Source organism: Festucalex cinctus, chromosome 8 (genome assembly GCF_051991245.1).
Source record: "Festucalex cinctus isolate MCC-2025b chromosome 8, RoL_Fcin_1.0, whole genome shotgun sequence".
Lineage (NCBI taxonomy): Eukaryota > Metazoa > Chordata > Actinopteri > Syngnathiformes > Syngnathidae > Festucalex > Festucalex cinctus.
The window spans coordinates 18,654,249-18,677,717 of record NC_135418.1 but is presented as its reverse complement, the minus strand read 5'-3'; the positions used below and the strand labels follow the sequence as shown (position 1 = coordinate 18,677,717).

The window sequence follows — 23,469 nt, the reverse complement described above, 5'->3', positions numbered from 1 at the left end:
CTGAACAATGAATCTCAGTGTCATCTGTGGCGACACAAGACAAATCATTTCAATTTGCGCATGTGAGACCAATCAGGATGTTCCATTTTCATCAGCATATTTCATTAATGAGAGGATTTTCTGCTTGTTGGCCACGACTGCGCGTGCCTTTTGCTTTTCCATGCCGTCTGCCTTCGCTTGATTTCCCCTGGTGGGAGCATTCAGTGACTCCGCATCCACTCGAGCACACGTCTTCACCTGGCATCCTTCCCAAAGTCGGCACACTATCAAAGTGCGCAGCGTGACAGCTGAAATAAGGCAAACACACCTGCTGCCGATTGTTCATTGTCAGAAGTGAGTGTTATTGTTTGGCTGAGGAATGGTGGGTTCATTACAGAGAATACAAATCTGCTGACAAAAGATGCAATGCCAATTTTAAGTGTTATGACTGTCAGATACGGAACAGCACGTTTTGTTTTTTCGTCATGAAACTCGCCAGTGTGTATTTTTCTTAAAATAGCAGTCACTGATGTCAGAAGAGTGTAAGCGAGTTTTAAATCACGAGTGGCTTTTGTGAATGGAGCGACTTTTCAACCTTCATCAATTTCATAATCTGGCTCTCTTTTCTTTCGGTGTTTAGGAAAGTCAAGGTTATCCCGAGCAGAGCGAAATTGTGCAAATGTTGGCGACCGAATTGTAATTGAATCCGATTGAAGTGAGCGCCCCCTCTTCATTTCTGATCCCATTGATGTTATTGTAATTCCCAATGAAAGCCTTAATATGGAGATTATGGACCTCTCCGCAGAAAATAGAAATCACGGTCAGAGTTGACACTTCTCAACAAAGTACTCACACTTCGTACTTTAGCAGTTAGTTTTTTCAAGATATGAGACGTGATTGGACCAATTTTACTTTTTTGCTAGATACCATTATTATTGGATACTATAACCAAAACAACAGCCATAGATATAAAAAGGTTGATACAACATGCTAAGCTAACATCTATGCGCTATTACATTTGAGAGACTCACTCCAACATGGCTGCTACGTCTGTCCATACATTGACTTGATGGGAAAGTTGCCCCTACCAATATGGCCGCCACATTAATGCACTTTTTAGTCACGGACTTGCGCTGCATGCGAGTATTGTCGGATTTATTCCACTAAGACTGTCCCAGTTCCGACCACAACGCATTTGAGGCAAATGTAAACAACAGATGGCTGATTCTGATAAATTGTTGTTGTGGTTAACGCAGTCAGGAAAAATCCCGTTAATAAGAAGCACTAAATTAACTCATTCACTGCCAGCCATTTTCACTGAAGCAACCGCCTTCGCTCCCGGCGGTTTTACTGGATTTTGACTGATTTTGCAAGGTCCATAGCAGGGGTGGCCAAGTTCGGTCCTCGAGAGCCCCTACTCAGCCTGTTTTCCATGTCTCCCTCCTTCAGCGCAGTTGAATCTAATGATCAGCTAATCAGCAAGCTTTGCAGAAGCCTGATAATGATCCTGATCATGAATCAGGTGTGTTAGTGGAGAGAAACATGGAAAAAAGGCTGGATAGGGGATCTCGAGGACCAAACTTGGCCACCCCTGGTCCATAGGATATTCTCTTCTATTGTTATAAAAAGATGGAACCTACAAAAATAAAAATTAGTCTCTTTTTCATCAGGAAAAAAAAAGTATATTTGTATCTGTTTCTGTTTTGCAGCAATTAGCATTAGCATAGAGCTAAATTTCATCATTATTCACAAACCTGTTGAAAACACTGGAAAAAAGAGCTTGTTGCAACATCGCCCCAGCTGATCTCTTATACTCTACTGCCACCTGCTGGACTTTTTTTGTAATAACTAACATTGCTTTAAGCGACCTCTTCATCTCAGAAGCTGCTTCAAAGCCTTCTATATGAGCTAGCATAAATAAAACATAAGAAATTTAGTTTGAATGAGTTAAATAACTAAATTATTGTAATAATTAGAGATAAATACAATATATTTATAATCGTGGAAACTATGTTTTTAGCACTGTTACTCAGTAAAAATCCTTTTATTAAAACCATCCTTAACTCATTTGCTCCCAAAATGTTTTAAGTGTCCCAAAGACGTATTTATAAGTTTCTTATTTTGTTATGCTAGAGCATACAGAAGGTTTTGATGCAGCCTCTCAACTGCAAAGAATGGTTGAAAAAATGGTAGTTATTACACAAACGGCCAGCAGGTGACACCAGAGTAAAGATCAACCAGGGAACATGTTGGAAAAAAAAAGCTCAATTACTCACAATTCTAAATAGATTTGTGAATAATGATGAAATTTAGCTATATTCTAATGCTAATTTCTGCAAGACTGAAACAGATAGAAAAGTAGTTTTTTTCCTGATGAAATAAGATACTTTAATCTTTCTTTTGATAGGTTCCATGTTTTTATAGCAATAGAACCCAATAATCTGTGGGCCTTGCAAAATCAGTCAAAATCCAGTAAAACAGCCGGGAGCAAACGGAATTGCTTCTGTGGAAATGGTTGGGAATTAATGAGTTAATTATTCTCATGTAGATAAAATGCACTTTTGCAGCTCTTCAAGGTCATTAGATCTTGTTTGTGAGAAGAGCACATGCATGGTAGTAGCTGGTGGCCTTCTCTGTGTGTGTTAGAGATAAGTTGAATCGTGTACATATGTTTGTGTAAGAGTTGCTCATTTTTCCCCGTGGGTGACCTTGACTGTTTAACGCCGAAGGTGATTGGTTGGCAGAAGCTGGATGACTAGAAGCTCACCAAGAGGCCAGCCAAAGTCTCCCTCGCGCTCTCTTTCCCTCCCCAGATTTTCCCTCCCACACGCTACCCACTTGCCTCGGCAAGTACAAAGGCTGTTGCTATAGCGATGAAATGTGCTCTGTTTCACTTTTAGCTTCTCGCTTCTATTAGCATACGATCCGCCTCGATTGCATCTTTCTTTCCATCCCGCTCGTCAAGTCACTTTTTTTGCTTTGTGTGTGTCCTGTCGAGAATCGCACGCGCTCATGGCTACATCTCGCATGTGGGTGCATCTCAGGAGAGACGGGATTATTATAAAGCTCGTCTGTGCTGTTGGCAGCGCATTCCCCGAACCCCCCCATGTTATGTTTGATCTCCCATATAGCAGTCGTGTGTGTCCTTCAGCTCAGGATTTATACTTCCTATTGATCGGAGCAGCCGCGCTCACCTCTGTGGCTCCTGGAGGAACTTTCAACTGCACTTTCAACACGCTTTGCACACTGTGTTATTTGCTCCTGTAAAGCAAGCGGAGCCAGTACACGTCCGAGTTGTACTACATAAGTGTTACAAGGCACTCAAGAGAGAACAGACCTCCGCCAAGGCTAAATAAGTATACTTAAATAAGTATACTATTGAGGGAGTAGAAGAAGAGCAGTTTGGCAGATAAAGACATTTTGATTACTCATATTTACCGGTCACTCTCAGGAGGCTTTTATTGTGTCTCTCCCCACCCACCCGCCAGAAAAAAAAAAGATCCTAATGTCACTCCCAATCTCAGTTTACTGTCACAGTGAACAAGGAGCTTTGACCGGCTTTGTGTACATCGGTCTATATTTTACTGCCAGCACATTAACATTTATGTTACGTAATCATAAAACTCAGAGCAGCAACGCGACTTGCAGTGCTCAGCGCAACCTCCTGACTACCAGCAATTCAAATTTGTCCTCTGTAGTGGACCTTTTTTAAACTTGAATAGCACCCCACCAGTGCATACGATTGAATTAACTCTATAGAGGACATTCAGAGCTTTCCAATGTTACCAAATGTGTAGGGGTGGGGCTTTTCTACCTTTAGAAAATGGCTTCCCTTAGTGCAAGCACTTTTTAGGGAAGAGGAAAAGTAAGTGTATAACACTTTTTATTGAACAAAACTTTCTGGCTAATTTTCATATTCTTATTTTTTCCTCACTGTTAGTCATTAATTGCCTCCTAGGGACTTTTTTTTTTGTATCGAAAAGAAGTCTTACATGTAGGCTATATTAATGTTGCCCACTCCTCTCTTCCTCATTCTCCCACCCGGCCAACTTCCCTTCCCACGTCCTCATTCAACCTTATCTGGTGTCCATCTCCCCCTTCAAGATAGGCGAGTATCCGATGTGTTGTTTGCTTTGTGTTTTTTTTTCCTCCCGAAAATGAGTCAGCTATTAGCATATTATATTCATTATGGCTCTGATGAGCTGGCTGTCACAATGCCTCAGCATTATTAAAAAGCTCTCAAGGGATATTTTAGGTGCGTAAAACAGAATTAGCATATGTCATTTCTCATCTGCCCTCTTAAACTGTATTTCCATTCTGAGATGTTTTTTTGTTTTTTTTCCTTCGTATTTTGGCCCAACACGTTCCCCTGCCATCAGCGCTCCTTCCATCTTCCCCCCCTCTCCGCGGCCTATACACAAATCTGTAATCTGTAATTTAGCAGCTGGCGAGGAAGCCGAGATTGCTGGAAATAAATCGTTATTGGAAGGAGCGGAAGCTGGAACGTCACGCTCACTTGTTGGGAACAGATGCAAGACCTTGATGTCTGCTCCAGTTTGACCCTTCTGATAACTTCTCATATCACAACCACTCGGACCTCAAGAACGTTTGCCCCGTTTGGCATTGAAAGAGACTTGAATTAAGTACCTCAATCAGGATAAGCGCTACAGAAAATGGATCTATTATTTTCACATTTAAAATTCTTTTTGTCCCCCACAGAAAATAATGCATTTTACTATGATTGCACATGTGCTTTTCTGACCTAAATGTATCATAATCGATGACACTTACTTCATTTGTACAGCTTCGTATACCCTTGTCAATTGTAATTATCACACAAAATGCATCTTTCCACAGTTGTGTGCGTGCTTGTTTGCGTGTTTCCCTGTGATCCAGACTGTGACAGATGCAACAACCTCCTCTTCTCACACTTGTTCCCTTCATCACGCCCCTTCCTCTTCCTCACTCACAGCCTTGACATCAACTTCCCGGAGGTTGGTCACCTCTTCTTTCTCTTTTCAAAGCTCTCTATTCCATCAATGGGGAGTCAAATCCATCAGATAAGTTATCAGGGAGAGAGAATATTGTCTTTTGACAATAACCGTATATTTTGAGGCAATGTGACATGAAGAAGTGTTTTCAGAATGACGACGAATGACTTGCGCCCAGGTTTATCTCTCTTGGGGTTAATCCGCCTCGGGGCGCCATCTCAATTATTCAGCATATCATCCCCGACAGGCCTCACCTAAAATGTGTGCCCTCAGCATCAAACGACACCGCGGCGCTAGAAAACGCTGACGCCCGTCGACAAATGTTTGGGGAGGTGATGACCACGAGCCGTCGCAAAGTTTCCATGCAGGTTGGAGAGCAGATGCTGCCGCTGCGCCAGTTGCGTATGGCTGAGTGGGCAAGGCGAAGTGCTGACATGTTGAACGCTCGGAGGAGAGACGGGACCCGGCCGGAGCGGAGAACCCGAGACGAGGGGTCAGGAAGAAGGGGACGGGAATGGAAACAGGCGGCATTGAAGTGACAGGTCAGTGAACGTCTCATCTTTGATCCATCACACAGTTCTTTTGAGCTTGGTTTAACATAGTGGCAAATGTCTGTCCAGTGGTATGTACATATTGTAAACATAAAAGGAATCATTTCTAAGCTTTTTCCACCGTTATTATTATTATTATTATTTTTATTTATTTTTTTCCTTTCAAGCACAGGGATGGGCATCTTAAAGCCACATAAGACCATGCACTTCCTAACCAGATATGACAAAAAAAAAAAAAAAAGATATTTTCCATACACATGTGCAAATTACATGCTCTTAATACATTTTATTTTTCATAATACATAAAATGCTGTGAATGTTTTCCCCCAGTGCAAAGGTCTCTTGTATAATCATTGCCGTTCAAGGACGACACAAGACTGTGCAACAAAGTCATGTTTGTTGTCTAGTGGGGATTTTACAACTTAAAACTACAGCCGTTGCATTTTTGCAGTTTAGCACCTGTAAATTTGCATATTTATGGATTTGGGGGGGGGGGGGGGAAACTATTTTTTTCCTTGTATTTTGTCTTTTTTTTTTTCCCCCTGTTTTTTTCCCCCCTGGGATTGTTTCCCTCCCAATTTACCCACAAAAAGTGCCCTAGAACAGTTATTTTTAAATATCCATCCCTCCATCCATCCATCTTCTGCTTATTTGGTATCAGGTCACAGCAGAAGATTAAACTTGATCGATTATTTTCTAAAACAGGGTTTGCACACCACATTATCTTTTCAGTTCTTTATTTTTATTTCCCCTCTCAAAAATATTTTATTTTGAAATTAATTAGTGAATTAATTAAAATTAAATTAGTTTTAAATAATATTTTATGCATTAAATTATTTGTATTTTACATCATAACATCTTGATTTTTAAAATTAATTTGTAAATTTCTAAACTCAAATTAATTATAAGTGTTATTTTATGCATCAATTTTTTTTTGTAGTTTTATATCATAAAATCTGAATACACAAGACAATGTATGCATTCAAATCTGACTATTTATTACAGATGATTGATACCACTTTTTTTCAAACCGAGTACTCAACTCTTGATTAGTCAGCAATACCAATACCAAGTAACGATGCCACTAGTACTTTTGATAAATACAATTTCCCAAAAAACAATGACAGATAATTTAAAAGACCTATATTCCCCAAAAATTGCATGACATTAATGGCTTTTTTTCCCTTTTTTTTTAATTTTTGTTGGAGCCATTATCGCGAAGGGGACTTGGAATTAAAAAGTTAATGAATTTGTAAAGAGGTTAAGATTAGTTAAGTTTAAATAAGCACTTATCCAAGTTGTAACTTTGTGTTAGTCCTGCTTTGTTTTGAAGGTTTGACCATAGTGGTAATTTTATGTTTAGTATGCCCCCACTGGCCAGGTATGGCTACTGCATTTAGATGTGTGCACTTCCTGCTGGGTAAAAGGCTTAAAAGCAAGATGGCTGCCTTAGCTCTGGTGTGTGTGTATGTGTGTGTGTGTGGGAGGGGAGACAAGCTAGGCAGGCCTCTCGGCTTGAAAAGGTTTTTCAAGTATTAGTCGCATTATTATTTGACTATCATTTGATATCCTGTAATATTTCAAGCCAAAGGATCATCAAGGAACATCATCGCCTGACCAAACAATTGGTGAGTCAATGCATTGAAGCCTTGCTGAGACCTGCACTTGTCTTTCAATTGAGAACACTTGAAATCTAAGAAAAATGGCACAAACCATTTTATTTAAGTTGTGCTTCACAACACAGCAGTCGCGACCGGTATCGGCCGCCATTGCGAGTACCAATACTTAAAATACTACGATTTCTATGCTGTAATGTATAATTGTATTATTTTCAATATAATTAATTGGGGGGTTAAAAAAAAAAAAAATCGATTCGGCGATATATCGCGATACTACATCGCGCGATTCTCGAATCGATTCAATAATCGGCAGAATCGATTTTTTTTTTTTTTTTTTTTTTTTTTTTTTTTTTTTTTAGGATTCACACCTTGAGCATGGAAGAATGTTATATGAACGGCACATTAAGCCTTAATATTTTTATTTTAATGCTGTTCAAATGTGAAACAGATTGCAAACTGTTTGTGTACAGTGGCTCACGGTTATAAGCCTCAAGTTTTAGATAAATATATTCATACAAATCTTACAGTGTACATGTACAAATTTACTGATAGTATTTTCTAAATTTGAATGGGAAAAAATCGCAACAATCGACTTATAAATTCGTATCGGGATTAATCGGTATCGAATCGTGACCATTCGTATCGGGATTAATCGGTATCGAATCGAATCGTGACCTGTGAATCGTGATACGAATCGAATCGTCAGGTACTAGGCAATTCACACCCCTATAATTAATTAATTTATGTGACCAATATCTATGACCTGGCCCACCTGTCTCTTTCAAAGAATCCAATCTGGCCCTTGAGCACAAAAGTCATTTGCCAAGACCTGCTCTAGAGGGACACTCCATTCATGGTCAGTGGCCACATGGAGTCGTTCAAGGACGTCTAATTCCAAATGACACCGCCGTATTTGAAAAGCAGTCGCCAGTAAACTTTCCGAGGTTGCATGAGCACCAGCAGGACAATTACCGCATCCGATCACCGCCAAACAGACGCGAAAGGTGCCTATCGTGGCCCTCAGCGGGTCTCAGCGGGTCGCGCGGTCATATGGACAATGTCCACATTGAAGCGTTTGTGCGGGAGGACGGCTTCCTGGGTGCACTAATGAGAGGGCGAAGCCAGCTGCCAACCTTTTTAGAAGCGCTTTAGTCAAAATGTCTCTCGATGCCCTTCATCGCCTTCTTGGGGCTGGCAAAAGGTAAATGTGAGCTCATTTATGATGCAGCGTTTTAATTGGCTAGGGACCATTTCATCAGCCACTGCGGATCTTCTTGTCTTTTGCGTCTCCGGCTTACACCTTCACCCTCTCCATCCATTTGGCTTTGCTTGCCCACAATCCTCTCCGCCCAAAGTCCGTTTTCTCACCACGGTAAAATATTTGTCGTGTGTTAGACATCATTCTGTATGATTTATTGGAATCCACTTCCCTTCTATGTGACTGCTCATTCTCTCCTCGTACACTCAAGTGCTTCCCGGTTTGAGCAGGAAAGTGTCGCTGAGTCAGTGGCTGACACGGGGAGGCATCGTGACATTTTCATTTGCACTGTCTGCCTTTAATAGGATACTCCAGCCAGCGGTCTTTCGTTGCCGTGACTGTTATAAGGTCAGCTCTGAGGGTGCGTCGACAGCGCGCTGCTTTCAAGGGCATCCATAACTGATGCTGGATAGAAACAGTACCAAAACATTTAACACTGGGCAAAAAAATAAATAAAAAATAAAAAATAGTAATATTTACATTAAAAAACAAAATTCACTCAGAAATTCTGAGTAAATTTAAATGAATAAATTAATAAATAAAAAATAAATAAATAAATAAATAAGGAGAGTTTGAGTACATTTTGTTTTGGGAAACAAACACTCTACCACCTGAGCCATGCCACTCTGACCGTTTGCCACTATACTGCATTACTGGTGTGTCCAGAGTGAGATCAAAAACTGGTCTCGGGGGTACAAGGATTCAGTCCAACACCATCGATGTACTAACACAGCAGGAGCGGCACGCCTCAGGTGGTAGAGTGGCGGGTCACCCAACCTGAAGGATGTGGGTTCATTTGTTGTTAAATAAATAAATAAATAAATAAATAAACTGGTCAAATGAAAAAAAAAACTTTAATATTTTTTCCACATTATTTTAAATATTACAAATACAGAAATCTCTTGAGATACGAGTGACTCAACTTACATTTTTTTCAAGATATGAGCAGTTGTTCCTCAGATTTTTGTTCTGCTTGTGAGCAAAAATTTGAGATATGACATGTTGGTAGTTGAACTCAACTCACTTCACAGGAAGAAGCAGTTTGGCAGATAGAGAACTTTTTTTTTTTTTTTTTTCAAAAAAATAGGTTTTGTGCTATTTATTCACCGCCACTTACAGTTGACGTTTATTCTCAAACTAAATCTAAGAGAAATCAGTGTATGTCAAACAACCACATACTGTACATTTGCCTTTGGAAAGTCTGCCTACTCACATGCATATATTCTTTATCCTCCTAAAAACAACTAATATTACCAGCTTACTGAGGAGTTATGAGTCTCCTCTATTTACATGTATAAATGTATATGGTTGTATATATTGCCACCAGGTGACCTAGGGCATTGCCTCCAGAAGGAGGTGTGGAGCATTGTCATTGCTTTAGCTATAGTGTGGCAACAAAAAATGCGAGCAGAATAAACTGGAGGTGACATAAATATGTCCACAGAGCTCAGTATGAGTCAAAATCACATAAGATCAGTGTTCTACCTTGTGCCAGTATTTAGATGTGGTCTGGGGTGTATTTCACAAAACAGGTTCAACAAATTAACCCCACGAGTTCACATACCCTCAGCTCGGAAACTCTGCGTTTTCGGTTCCATCACAGCTGATTCCAGTGAATTATAGCAATGCTGAGTATTTGCACCTGGAGCTACTACTTAAAAGACCGCCTCAATGGATCCCCGATTCGTCGACTTGAGTTGAGTTGAGTTGAGTTTCAGGTTCCATTTTATCATGCAGCTATGCCCCCTAGAGGCTCTGAAAAGTATCATGATGACATCTGAGCAATCTGATTGAATGCTTAATAATAGCGTGCGACAGATTGCTCTACTCTGACCTCCAATATTTAGTAAGTGCTACGGATTTGGGTTGAGAAAATTGTTTTGAATCCTCTGGAATGATTACCCTTGTAATGAAAAATTTGGTGATACAACCTTCCTATTGGCTCTTTGATTGATCCATTTGTGGCTCCAGTGATGCTGGAAAGTCAAAATATTTTCCACATTCTCCATCATTGTCTACTGTACATGCTGCGTACAGTGTAGCATGCATTTGAGCAATGTGCGCCCACTGCGCTGTGATCTAATCCCAGTTTTGAGCGTGCTGCGAGGTTGAAGGCGGGCCGAGCCGCAGGGCTTGACCGTGGTCCAGGTTGACCAGAGGCGCGACGGGGCTCTCTGATGCTGCCGCGGACACACGAGCGTACGGTCCATAGCGAAGCGGTCGTGGGCAAATCCGCAAGCCCGCATGCATTATCACTTCAATGAATACTTCATCTCCACATTGATTTGAAAATGTGACCGCGGATATTCACGCAAACACCACAGGGAGCAAAATGTCATCATGCTTCAGTGCTTGCTATTTACTGTTACGAATGAAAAATGCGGATAACTTCACACAGTAAATCTTCAAATATGAGGAGGCGAAAAAAAAAAGACCTTTTTGTAATATTGGATCAAAGAGCAAGTTTTTTTCTGGACTTTTAAGAACTAAAAAGGACTTCTTCTTTTTTCTGTGGAGAAAAGAAAGATAAAAGATTCAGAGACTTTATAGACCAGATGAAATCAAATGTTCGCCTGTGTCTTGCTTGTTGTTTCCTGATGCAGAAAACATGAAATGTAAAATATGGATGCATCTAAATTCATACAGTATCGCCAATCATCTTTTGCTATTGAATTGACAAACAATATGATTAATCAGTTTCACCATCCCAAGAAACATGTTTCCAAAATTAATCGATTATTTGAAAGTATTGGATGATGAAATTAACTCATTTGATACCAAAAACGTATAAAAACGTTCTATTTTAAATATTGCCATGGTCCCAAAAGTTTTAGTTTTGTTCATTTTCTGCGAGCTAGGGTATACAGAAGGCTGTGATGCAGCCTCTGACCTGAAAAGGTCGCTTAAAGCAATGATAGTTATTACAAAGAAACGACCAGAAGGTGGCAGCAAGAGATCAACCAAGACCATGTTCCAACAAGCTGTTTTTGCCAGTGTTTTCAAAAGGTTTGTGAATAATGATGAAACTGAGCTATAATATGCTAATTGCTGCAAAATTTATAGTTAAATTATTTTTTTTTTTCCTGATGAAAGAAGAGACTCTAATCTTTCTTTTTGTAGGTTCCATGTTTTTATAGCAATAGAACACAATATTCTGCAGGCCTTGCAAAATCAGTCAAAATCCAGTAAAACAGCCGAGAGCGAACGGGATTGCTTTAATGAAAATGGCTGGGAGTGCATGAGTTAATCGACTCTTTTAATAATCGAGCCATTTTTTTATTTCAAATTGTCCAAATCCTCTGATTACTATGGAAGCCCACTCCCGCCAGTAAAAAAAAAAAAAAAAAATAATAATAATAATATATATATATATATATATATATATATATATATATATATATATATATATATATATATATATATATATATATATATATATATATATATATATATAATTTTTATTTTAGACCCTCACAATCCGACAGTGAGTTTTTATTTATTTTTTTTACACCGTCATTAACTCATTCACTGCCTTTGACAAGTATACTTGTCAATTGTATTTTTTAGAGCGGTGCTAAATGGGGGCGAATCTGAGCATGCTCCACTGTAAATATCAAACTTGGAAACAACTTTACTGATGCCCAACCACCGGTAGATGACATCATTGCCCCATTTTATAGGAAATAAACACAGTTTCAGAGTCCATGGGAGAAATGGCTGTATTTTGGCAAACCTACATTTTTCTGCTGTCAATTATAAAAGAACGGGACGGGACAAAAAGTAGGGAGTCTATTCTGTTATTTGGTAGATTCGGTTTATATATAATTATTGAATGTAATATCACGTGAGTATTGGAAATGTAAAAATTTTCTATAATGACTGGCAGTGAATGAGTTAAAGATCTTGACGCGTATTGTTTTTGAAAAAAATGTTCGCTATCTGCCCTGTGTAGCGATGTCATCATGTCGGAAGCGTCCAATGAGAAAGGCGTAAGAAATGTGAGAGCATGTGTTGTCATTTGGTTGCTTCTGACGTATGTGTGCGCGCGTGTGTGTGTCTGAGTGGCACAAGCATACGGCATGTGGGTGTGTGGCACATGCTCCTAATTGCTGGCCAGCTTTGTGACTGTTTTCACAAGAGATTGTGGTAGCAAGCGCACATCTGTGTCTGCTCGGGAGGATGAATAAATAACCGCGTGCTGCCTTGGAGGCTCACAGGGGGGTCCTGTTTGGTAAATGCGGTGTGAAAGGGGAAAGGTGGATTCCGGAGAAAACCTGGTAAGGTGTGACTGTGCAGTCGTAACACCTTTGAGCTGAGAGCATGAGAGGTTTATGCCATACTGTGGATCATACGAGGATCAAACATGGAAATTGGTATCATCGTTTGACCTTCTCAGCTAGTAAGGAACAGAAACATAAGTGGCTATGTCTTTGAAATCGACCTTGTATGCCGCCTTGCCTCAAACCCAATAATTAAACATTTACGATAAGCAGTGTTTTAAGTGAAAAAAAAACAAGTGCCGGTACTCCCCTAATATTTCTGTCCGCTCATGCACAGTAATTAGGCAGTTACTGACAATTTATGTTGTTTTTTTCTTTTGTTTTGTTTTTTCACCAAAAACACTTATCAGTGGGTGTTTTACTCCAGGATGGGATCATGAGAGCCAAGCAAAAAACAAACTTCATTGTTTGCATCAACCATTTAGAGTATCACCTCAGTATCGTAAATTGTGACTTTCAGAAGTTCGGTGTACATTTCACAGCAATTGTTTTTTTTCCTTGTATGCTTTGCTTTCGTTTCATTGTTGAGGTTTCTGATAACTGGTTCTGATAATGCAGACCAATCTTTGTGTCGCACTCGGAAAAATACCTTATTAGAGAGAATTTATATTCCCATTCTTATTGATGAAATCTGCATTAAGAGCTTCTTCCACACTTTATTTTATACTTATTGGTACAACCGTACGACGTATTTTCGCTGTAGAGGAAGAAAATAATGTCAAAAGTACGCAGCGGAAAAGTCAAATGTGTTCATCTTACTGTAGGAGTGGCAACACAAGATGGCGGTCACCGGCGGCTTCACTTCTCGCTTCAGCATGAGCAGCAAAGGTTTTTTTTTGGGTTTTTTTTTACGTCCGTGCTATATCAGCCTGCGAATCCACCTCAGCGTTTGACTGTGGTCTTTTTTAGATTATAACAGAAACTTGAAGGAACATGATGACAAACTGAAACAAAACCCACTCAAAATTAGAACCCTGGCAAAAGCAAAATATAAGAAAACAAACCAAAACCCAGCACAAAACATGACATTAACAACTGTAATTGAAGATGAATAAATTATCTTCCATGTAAATTAAATCATTTTAGAGTAAGCCTGACCTATAAGCCCCCGGTGGCCATCTTACGTTGCCATATAAGGTCACCTAACTTGAAGACATTAATTTCGCTGTGGCGTTTTCAAGTTATTTTCTGCCTCCACAACGATAATGCCACCAAGAAGACTGGGAGCAGCGCTACATCCACATTTCATCGGTAAGAAGAATGCGATTACTGTACATGATCAGTGGCGGGCATGCACAGGCGGTCGGCCATATTTGTTTGCCAACTACGGTAGATAATAATTCCAGCAGGCTCTTCTTCCATGTGTGGAACAATCAACTGCTGACATCAGCTCTCCTCGTCCATTCCAACTATGCAGGTCTTCTCACCTTACATTTTTAAATGTAATCTCTTCCCTCACCCCACTTCCTGTCTCGGGTGGGTCCTCTAACAAGTGTGTGCATATCCCCAGCAGAAGTCATGGACCTCGCATTTATGGCGTGAGCAAGGTCACCATTTAAACAGTGTGACCTTGCTCATAGCTCATTGTGACAAAGTGGCAGCTCACAGCAGAGGAGGATGCTCCAATTGCTGTTATTCAACATCCCTCTCAAAAATATATGGCAATGTTCTCCATTTAGTCATTTTGTGTGGGAAAGGGGAATGCGGGGGTGCACGTAATTGGGAAATCTGCTTGAATTGAGAGCGTTCACCCTTGAGGAATCTCAGGTCGTCCTTGTGAAAAGCATCTCTGGCTCTCTCCCTGTCTCGTGCGCACACTCCTGTCCCTCATCCCTGTACTCCCGCATCCCTGACTCCTCCCCCTTCCAACAAGCACCCTCCATCCTCCCTCCTTCCATCCCTCCTCCTGCAGATCAACGTATCAGAGAGACCGTTCGGGAGCAGATGCGTTCGGCCGGTCCGTGTGCGGGATGCGGAGGAAAGTGTGCTGCGGCGTAAGTGGAGCGCAGAGCGTGGAATTGAAACGCTGAGACGGCGAGGTGGTACCTGTGCGCTGCAGTGGTGGAAGTTCCCCCCCCATCACCACCACCACCACCTCCTGCCTATGTAATATTTATGACAAAAGGGAAGCGAAATATTCTGGTCACGTTTTGTGGCTGTCAGCCGGCTGTCCTGGGGAGCGCTGGAGTGGAACCCGGTCCAGCGGCGGAGACGGACCCTGCAATAGGATGTAAACGGAGTTCCCACTCTTCACACTGGTGAGTTGACTTCTTAGTATGAAATTGTTAAAAAAAAAAGATATTTTCATATATGCAAAAGAAAAATATTGTTTTAGAAATGGTGCAATAGTCTTCAAAGCAAGCATGCACTTTGCAATTTAAAGTATGTGAGTGGATTCTTGCATACAGTGGCGCTTGTTGTTGTCACATGGACGGGCCACGCTTAACGTGATGCTCATTTTGGGGGCCCACATGCTTCCCTTGTCTCCCGCAAATTGCTTTTAAATGGCATTAACCTCCCGGGACAATCATGCACCTCCGCGTATACGACAGCGTTCCTCGACAGGACTCCTAATGGGCACATTTCAATTTGAAACGTAATGTAGTTATGACATGATTTGAAAAGCACGCCACCGGCGTGTCGCATCCGTGTTGACGAGATTGGTGAAATTGGCCCGTGCACGGTGACACCAGCATGGTGGCTTTTCAGCACCAGTGGAGGCTGCGTGGTGCAAAGTCGCATCTCATCTCATTAGGATGACGTGGATGCTCAAGGTCCCAATTAGCTGCATACATAGCAAGTGTCACGCAATCGTTTGTCACCAGACCGCCTCGGTTCAACTTTATGTTAATTGTTTTTTTATTGATTTTTCTCTATCAGGACTTTTCGCTATCATTCTACAATCCTAATCCCGTTTTTTTCTGTTTTGGTTAGTAGAATGGTCGTAGTTTGCCGCTGGGCAGCACAGTGGTTATGACGTTTGCATCACAATCAAAAGATCCGGGTTCAAATCTGGGTGTTCTTCTCGTACGCCAAATTCTGCGTCCTTCCACATTTCAAAAACATGCATAATAGGTTCAGCAAAAACTCAATTAATGCTCGTTTATCAATATGGCCACCATCCCGGGACATTTGGGATTGACTCCAATTACCTGCATCGCTAATGAGGATAAATGGGAAAGAAACTGGATGGATGGAGTTTGCAGTGGTGTAAAAGTGCACTGCATCCGACTGATATCTCTTTCTAATGTTTTGTCCGGCTCACGGAGCTTGAGGTCACTCATTTAGTACAACCATATTACAAAACGGAACAATATTAAACACAATTTACAGAAATATCTATTGACGGCGTCGATCTAAACTGGCTATTATTATTATTGAGTCAGAAATGTACCTCTAATACTGGATCTCATTATATTGTTTGAGTGTTTGGAGGGTGATGTTGTAATTTAAAAAAAATAAAAAACTTGTCATATTTGTTAAAACTGGTCAGTATGATGAGACAACCATCTTGTGCTTTTAATTTTCAATTTAATTTTTCTATTTTTTATTTTATATATATTATATATTTTATTTTTTAACAGTTTATTTTACTGACATTCTACTTTTAGGACACACAGACAGTTTGAACAATTATGACAAAATATGTTTGTTTGTTTTTTTCTGATAATCGCAAACTCCCCTTTAATGCAGATGAGATGTAACATCAATGTGTCCATTTTAAAACGACACTGCTATTTCATTGATTACATTTTTGAAAAAGAATTTTTTTTAAAAGAATAACCCTATACAATTCTTAAAGTAATACTTGACTCATTTAACATTTTGTCTGTAATTAACTCTTTTACTGCCACACGTTATCAAAAAAAAATAATATGACAAAGGCTTTGATCATTTACATTATCCTTGAAAATGTTCTGTTTCATCAAATTTCTTACAAATTCAGACCATTGAAAAGAGATACAATGTTGCCATCTGCTGGTTATAGATAGTGAGGGTTTTTGATTCCACAACTCATTGACCAGACAGCACGTGCTGCACTTAGACGGTGAACTGTCCATTGATTTAAAAAAAAAAAAAAAACGTAGTTGACATCATTTAACGTTTATGGCGGCATACATCGTGATTTTACTAATCGTTATTAAACATTTTTTTTGCCCGTCAAAGAGTTATTGTGGTAACGTCATTATTTTTCATGTACAATTAGTACCTTTAAAAAGTAATTTTTCTACTTGCTGTCGACTGATGATGACATCACCTGTGCTGAGGAAGTAAGTAACGACCAATCATGGTTCAGTTTATTGACCAAACCCAGAAACCAAGTGAGCCTTGATTGGCCGTTACCTACTTCCTCAGCACAGGTGATGTCATCATCAGTCGACAGCAAGTAGAAAATTTACTTTTTAAAGGTATTAATTGTACATGAAAAAAATAATGACGTTATCAAATTAATTCAGGAAAAAAAAAATGAACTTTTCACTGCTGAAAATGGCTCAATGAGTCAAATATCCCTTTAATAAAAATATGTAATGTGGCTCATGTTAAATGGCTTGAAATAACTGCAATATTGCAAGTTACCACATCTTCTCGTTGTTGCTTTTTAATTTCTCCATCTCAAGTTCCATTTCTGGTTCATTAACAAGCTGCCTCAGCTCTTAAGTCTGCTCACCACTAACTGAACATCAGTGATTCAAAATCCAGCGATAACATATGTCAATTAAAGCCCATCTCTCCTGAAATGTTTGCTACTGTTTGTGTATTTTCTTACTCCGAAATGATTAGAAAGTATTTCCCATTAGCTCTCCATTGATGTATTTGCGTTGCATGTGGGTCATTGAGAGTTTGCGTTGCGTGCGTGTATTTATAGACGCTTTGATGCTGCTTATGAGGGAAATATTCCACCACCAGCCAGTCACTCTGCAGCCAGACGACGCGCCGTCGTTGAGGCCGGCTGTCGTATTTACTTTCTCAGCAATGAGCAAAGTGATACGATGGGTCCACTTGCGTGCGCCTTTTCTACCTTTCACGCGTGACGGTGCTGAGTGGTTGGCCAGACTCTTGCTGAGCCGATTAAAGGAGCGTCCCGAGTGTGCAGGATTTATGTAAGAGCTGCTCCGTTGTCATACAAAGAAGTCCTCATAAAGCGTCCTGCCTGCATTTGGATTCAATTTAGGGTTTACTTCACTGGCAAAAACCATCTTGGAGTGTTACATCTAATTGGCTGGGCGTATAATTATTCAGATTAGGGGCAATTTATTTGGATGAGAACAATGTTGTTTGAGCCTTCTCTTTTAATTGGAGCCTGAAAATACAATCATTTGAAAACAAGTATCAATGTGAAAGATTTTGTAAATAACAGCGAATTAAAGGAATCTTAACATGCACTGCCATGAATGTGAAAAATCATTCATTTTTCCTGGAAAACAGTCCGCCTTGACTGTGTTGTGTGCTGATCTGTTCAGTCAGTAGGGAGATGGTAATTTTTGCAGCACAGACTTAAAAAGTTTCACATTTTAAAAAAGCGGAATGGAAGGTTTTCCTCTTAGGGTTTTAAAAACTTTAATATGATTTCTGTTTATACAGACACGAGGGGAAAATATGACTGAAATGTAGATGACATGTGAAGAGATAGAAATATAAGAAACACTACGCATGTCACATGTATACCTAATGACTTTTTTTGTATGTGTATGAAAAACAGTTTTGGACCACCAAGGTCTTTGCAGGTTAATTCATCCATCCATTTTCTTTACTGCTTATCTTCGTTAGGGTTACATGTGTGGTGGGCTACTGGTAGTCACCAGCCAATCATAGGGCACATATAGACAAACAAGCATTCACACTTACAATCACATATGGACAATTGAGATCAACCTAACATGCATATTCTCTGGAATGTGGGAGGAAGCCATACAAAACCCCGGATGGATGGATGGATGGATGGATTGATGGTAGATAGATAGCTAGCTAACAAACTAGCTAGCTAGCTTGCTAGCTACATGTAGATTAAATGGATGGATGGATGGATGGTGGATAGATACCTAGCTAGTATAGCTACCTAGCTACAGATAGATAGATAGATAGATAGATGGATAGATACCAAGCTAGCTAACAAACTAGCTAGCTACATGTTGATTGGATAGATGGATAGATACATTGTTGGGTTCCAAAATGTCCCCCAAAAAGTAAAATGACTTTGTGTAAATAGCCTCTTATTTTCAGCAAAGTGATTTAAAAGAAAGTACTGTTGTTTCGTTGTGAACACAATCAGGATTTTAGGTGCAAAACAAACAGAACCCCAAATGCCCCGTGTTTGTGGTGTCAAATTAACAGCACTTTATCACCTGTTTCGTAAACAGCACGGCTCTCTGAAGAGTGCCTGCGTGTGCAAATAAGAAGGTGAAAGAGATCTCAGCGCAGTGGGACAAAGACAGGTGGATGGTTGTTTTAAAAAAAAAAAAAAACAGGCACCCCAAGATGCAATATATAGAGCAGGCAGTGTGATAAATCAGACCAGTAGCATGGTGAGCCGGCTGGAATTGACTATCAAGAGCAGGGAAATTGTGCTTGTATGGACTACAGGGCACACATATGAACACTTTATGGACTGAGTATGACCGATCTGCAACACACAGTGCAGCTTTATGTGTTCTTGACAAATTGTATTTCAGAATACCAGTGTGTTATTTTTACTTTTGTTTCTTGAGATGGAAACTCACCTTGAGTGTAAGCAATGTTTCATAAAGGTGCCACAATTACTTTTATTTAAAAAAAAAAAACTCATCCTGCTACTCTGAGTCAACATCGAAATGTTATCTGAAGACGAATCATACTACCATAATTATATTTGTTTTCTTCTTCAAGGCTGCTAGTGATGGGCTTATTTTCCAAAATCAGGAGTGATTTTCACCCAAAATGTGAGTCTAAAAATGCCGGCATTACGTGATGTAACTATCTGAGTACACAATGACTTATTTGGTGCTTGCTGCTTATTATCAATCCTGTTCCTTGCTTCAAACGGGACTTATTGTTTGCCATGATGGGCTTAGTTTTTAAAACACAGGGAAGATATGGGCAGCACAGTGGCTGTTGGTTAGCAATTCTGTGGGCTCACCGTTCGACTTTTTGCTCCTTCCATGGATTAACTGCGAGTACTGCGGTTTCTTCCCACAACCCATAACATAACATTGGTTAATTTAAACACCCAAATTGTCCGGAAGTGTGAATGTGAGTCCTCACGTGTCCTGCAACTGTCTGGCGATTGGTCTGGTCTTGCTCAAAGTCAGCTGGGACAGGCTGTAGCTCCCCCGTGACCCTCGTGACAGGTGCTATAAAAATTGATGAATGGACAATCTGGGACAACTCTTTACTTACAGTACTGTACACTATAGCAGTGTACGTATGTCAGTAGTCTTTATTTATCATCCAAGGTTGTTGATAGTTGGTTCATTAAAGCAAAGTGGTGGGGAATGCTTTTCTCCCGTGAAAGCGGGGGCAGTGTGGTTTAAAGAGAATCTAAATTTTGAAGGACAGTTCTGGCAGCAAATGGAGATCTATATTTAGCAACATTCATACATCCATTTTCTATATTTCTTGTCATCATTTGAGTGAGCTGGAGTCTCTCCCAGCTTACTTTGGGCACATGTAGACATAAAACCATTCAAACTCACATCCATGGAAAAGGTAGTGTCTTCATTAAAATGTAAGATGTGTTTTTTGGCCATTTGTTTGTCCAGTTAATAACTTAAAAAAACACATTTTGCCACTTGCTGTCAACTGAAAATGACATCACAGGTGCTCAGCAAAGAAGTAACGACCAATCACTCCTCACCTGTTTTCTGGGTTTGGTCATGTGACGTTGGCAAACTGAGCCATGATTGGCCGAAAGATAATGAAATGATGCCATTATCCTTAAGCACTTTTAACTTGTTTTTGACATTTTATTACTGGATATGAGTAAGTTTAGCTTAAAATAACAAATATCTGTATGCCTACTGTAAGTAATGACTTTTAAGACAGGATTGACATGCTCGCTATGTTTAGGCTACTTGACTAAGAAGTCAAATAAGATAATGTTGCTTAATTGAGCAATAATGTTTTATTTCATTACTTGTTTCTCAGTTGTTTTTTTTAAACCCAGTTTTTCTCCATTTTGTAGTAATGCATGCAGGAGAATGCAAAGAAATGCAGACGTGTGGAACTGCAGTAAACAGTTTTGACTGGGCTATGTCATTCGAAACGTATTGCCATTCGGCCTTATTGGTAAAGTCGTTCAAACGTCTTGCTAAAACGTAAGCTAAATGCTAAAGACATTACATATGCCATGCACGTGGCATTGCCCCTTGGCATTATGGGGAAAATGCTATGTTGTTAGCATTTGGCCTACATTTTTCCAATGCGTTCAAACAGCAATACTCCACAATGGCATTTCCACGCTTTCCGTCGAGAATCTCATTCTGTTCAACAGTCAAAATTGTGATGAAGTAGAGAAATGAGATTTCCATCGGAAGATATCTCATGCTCACTCGACAACTGCGACCATTATGACATTTTAGTAGCAAATAATCTTATCTTTTTTTCTGTAGGAAATGAACCAGTGTTGTGTGGTATTCTCCTTCAGGTTAGACCTCCATTTGTCTTGAAGGAGCAATGATAGGAACACCTTCAGGATGTGCTCACCTCTTGGCCAGCAATGTCCTGTCTGCCGCAGATAAATGGCAATAATTGACTGCTAATTGCTTGGTTGGGCGAAACAGCTTAATCTTTTTAACCTGCCTCATCAGTCCCACTTTACTCCTTTGTTGTCACGTCGTTACTTGTCGTGCCATTTCTGACCTCCTCTTGTTCTTCTCCTCCTTGCTGCGTATTCTTAGCAGCGTTACATAACATTGTGCCTAAATATAACAACTGCAAAAATCAATTTTAGATAGAGAAACGCAGTGAGTGCTTGTGGTACTGGACATTGGTGGAGAACGCATTCAAGTATGGATCACGACTTAAGCTATGGAAGATGCTCGAAGAGTGAACATCAAGAGCACAATGTTGAAGCAAGCGTGAAAGAGAAAGTGGAGGCAGCTACAGTATACAAAAAGATCCCTGAGTCGTGCACTGAGAGACCTTTGCATGAAATTGCAAAGTTGTTTGTTTTTTTTGTTTTTGTTTTTTAACATCATGAAACAAGTTACCTCGAGTTTGGAGATGACGGGTGTGTACTCGCCCGCAAGAGACACTGTCACCTTTACTTTAAAATGATCTACCACTATGTGCAACTGTCAGCATTTATTCCGCAATTGGTTTTTGAATCATACCGAATGACGACTGCTATGTTAGCAAACTGGCGAGTTTTGTTTTCTTGAAAGATCCAATCGAAATGGTCTCGCTTACTGCCTCGTGATTTTTAAATTCACTGCCAGTCATTATAGAAAATTTTTACATTTCCAATACTCACGTGATATTCCATTCAATAATTATATATAAACCGAATCTACCAAATAACAGAATAGACTCCCTACTTTTTGTCCCGTCCCGTTCTTTTATAATTGACAGCAGAAAAATGTAGGTTTGCCAAAATACAGCCATTTCTCCCATGGACTCTGAAACTGTGTTTATTTCCTATAAAATGGGGCAATGATGTCATCTACCGGTGGTTGGGCATCAGTAAAGTTGTTTCCAAGTTTGATATTTACAGTGGAGCATGCTCAGATTCGCCCCCATTTAGCACCGCTCTAAAAAATACAATTGACAAGTATACTTGTCAAAGGCAGTGAATGAGTTAGTTTCAGATCAGATTATATTCCAACACTAATTAACTCATTTGTAATGTATTATAAATAAATCTTAATCTTAAAAAAGTGTATCCACTAATTGTTTGAAGTCACACACTAAAGAAATGACTCCAAAAACAGAGATTATGGGATTCATTTACGCAGCTGTAAAAATTGACTTTTTTTTTTTTTTTTTTTTTTTTGTGCGGAAGCAAGCCTCCTTTAGCATGTTTGGGAATTTGGAAGACAACACTGCTCCATGCTGGGCATTCCCACGTGTCATGACTGGGTCATGACAGGGTTATGTATGTTTGGGTCATGACAGTGAGATCAAGTGTCTGTTTTGAACTAATTAATCTGAATATAGTGTTAAACTCTTATTTGTTTCTGCGCTTTTGGAATCCAACCTCGGCACATAGCACTGCGGATGGGAAAAAAGAAAACTCAACCTATGCACATATTTATGCGCTGTAGGCAACTGGGCAAATTTAAGCACCATGTCTTTTATAGTGACAACACTCATTTTGACTTTTTCAACATTAAATAATACGACACAAACTATGTCAAACAAATTTGCTCATAGCATTGTTAAGGCTGGAGATCTGTATAAGATATGGGAATGTACTTTCTACCATTTGACTCAGAACGTTGGAACCATCCACCCACCAGAAACATAATGGCACACCAGTTAGTTTATCATTTTCCATGAATCAGGAAGCAGCCTGCTAACTAATAAACAGATGGCTAAACAAACAAAAGTACAACACTATGAATTTTCTGCCTTGGTGGAGGTCTGAACATGTACTGGTCTATGATATACTGTAGTTACATAGTGTACTTATACTGTATGACCAATATGGCATTGCTAAAATAACGGTGGCCTAATGTTTGCATGGTTCTGTAAATCTGTGTACTGTAGATTGTTACTAGAGCAAGGGTGGCCAAAATATGTCACGATAATCACATATATGGCCTGCTTTGTTTTTCAACAGTCCTATAAAATTTGTTGCATTCATTTAGTTTTGTT

The 23,469-nt window shown here is 39.7% G+C and overlaps 1 protein-coding gene across 2 annotated transcripts in view; it reads left to right on the top strand.

Annotated features, from left to right (window-relative positions):
- Positions 1-4,765: 4,765 nt before the first annotated feature.
- LOC144024549 (G-protein coupled receptor 22-like) overlaps positions 4,766-23,469 on the top strand; it is a 35,497-nt gene continuing 16,793 nt past the window's right edge. Inside the window, exons 1-2 of one of the 2 annotated variants that reach the window (XM_077530931.1) lie at positions 4,766-5,512; positions 14,591-14,936. The gene's annotated coding sequence lies outside the window, so the exon portion shown is untranslated. Of the gene's footprint in view, positions 5,513-7,005; positions 7,150-14,590; positions 14,937-23,469 lie in introns of those variants that run through there. The other variant, XM_077530933.1, reaches the window with a different exon arrangement.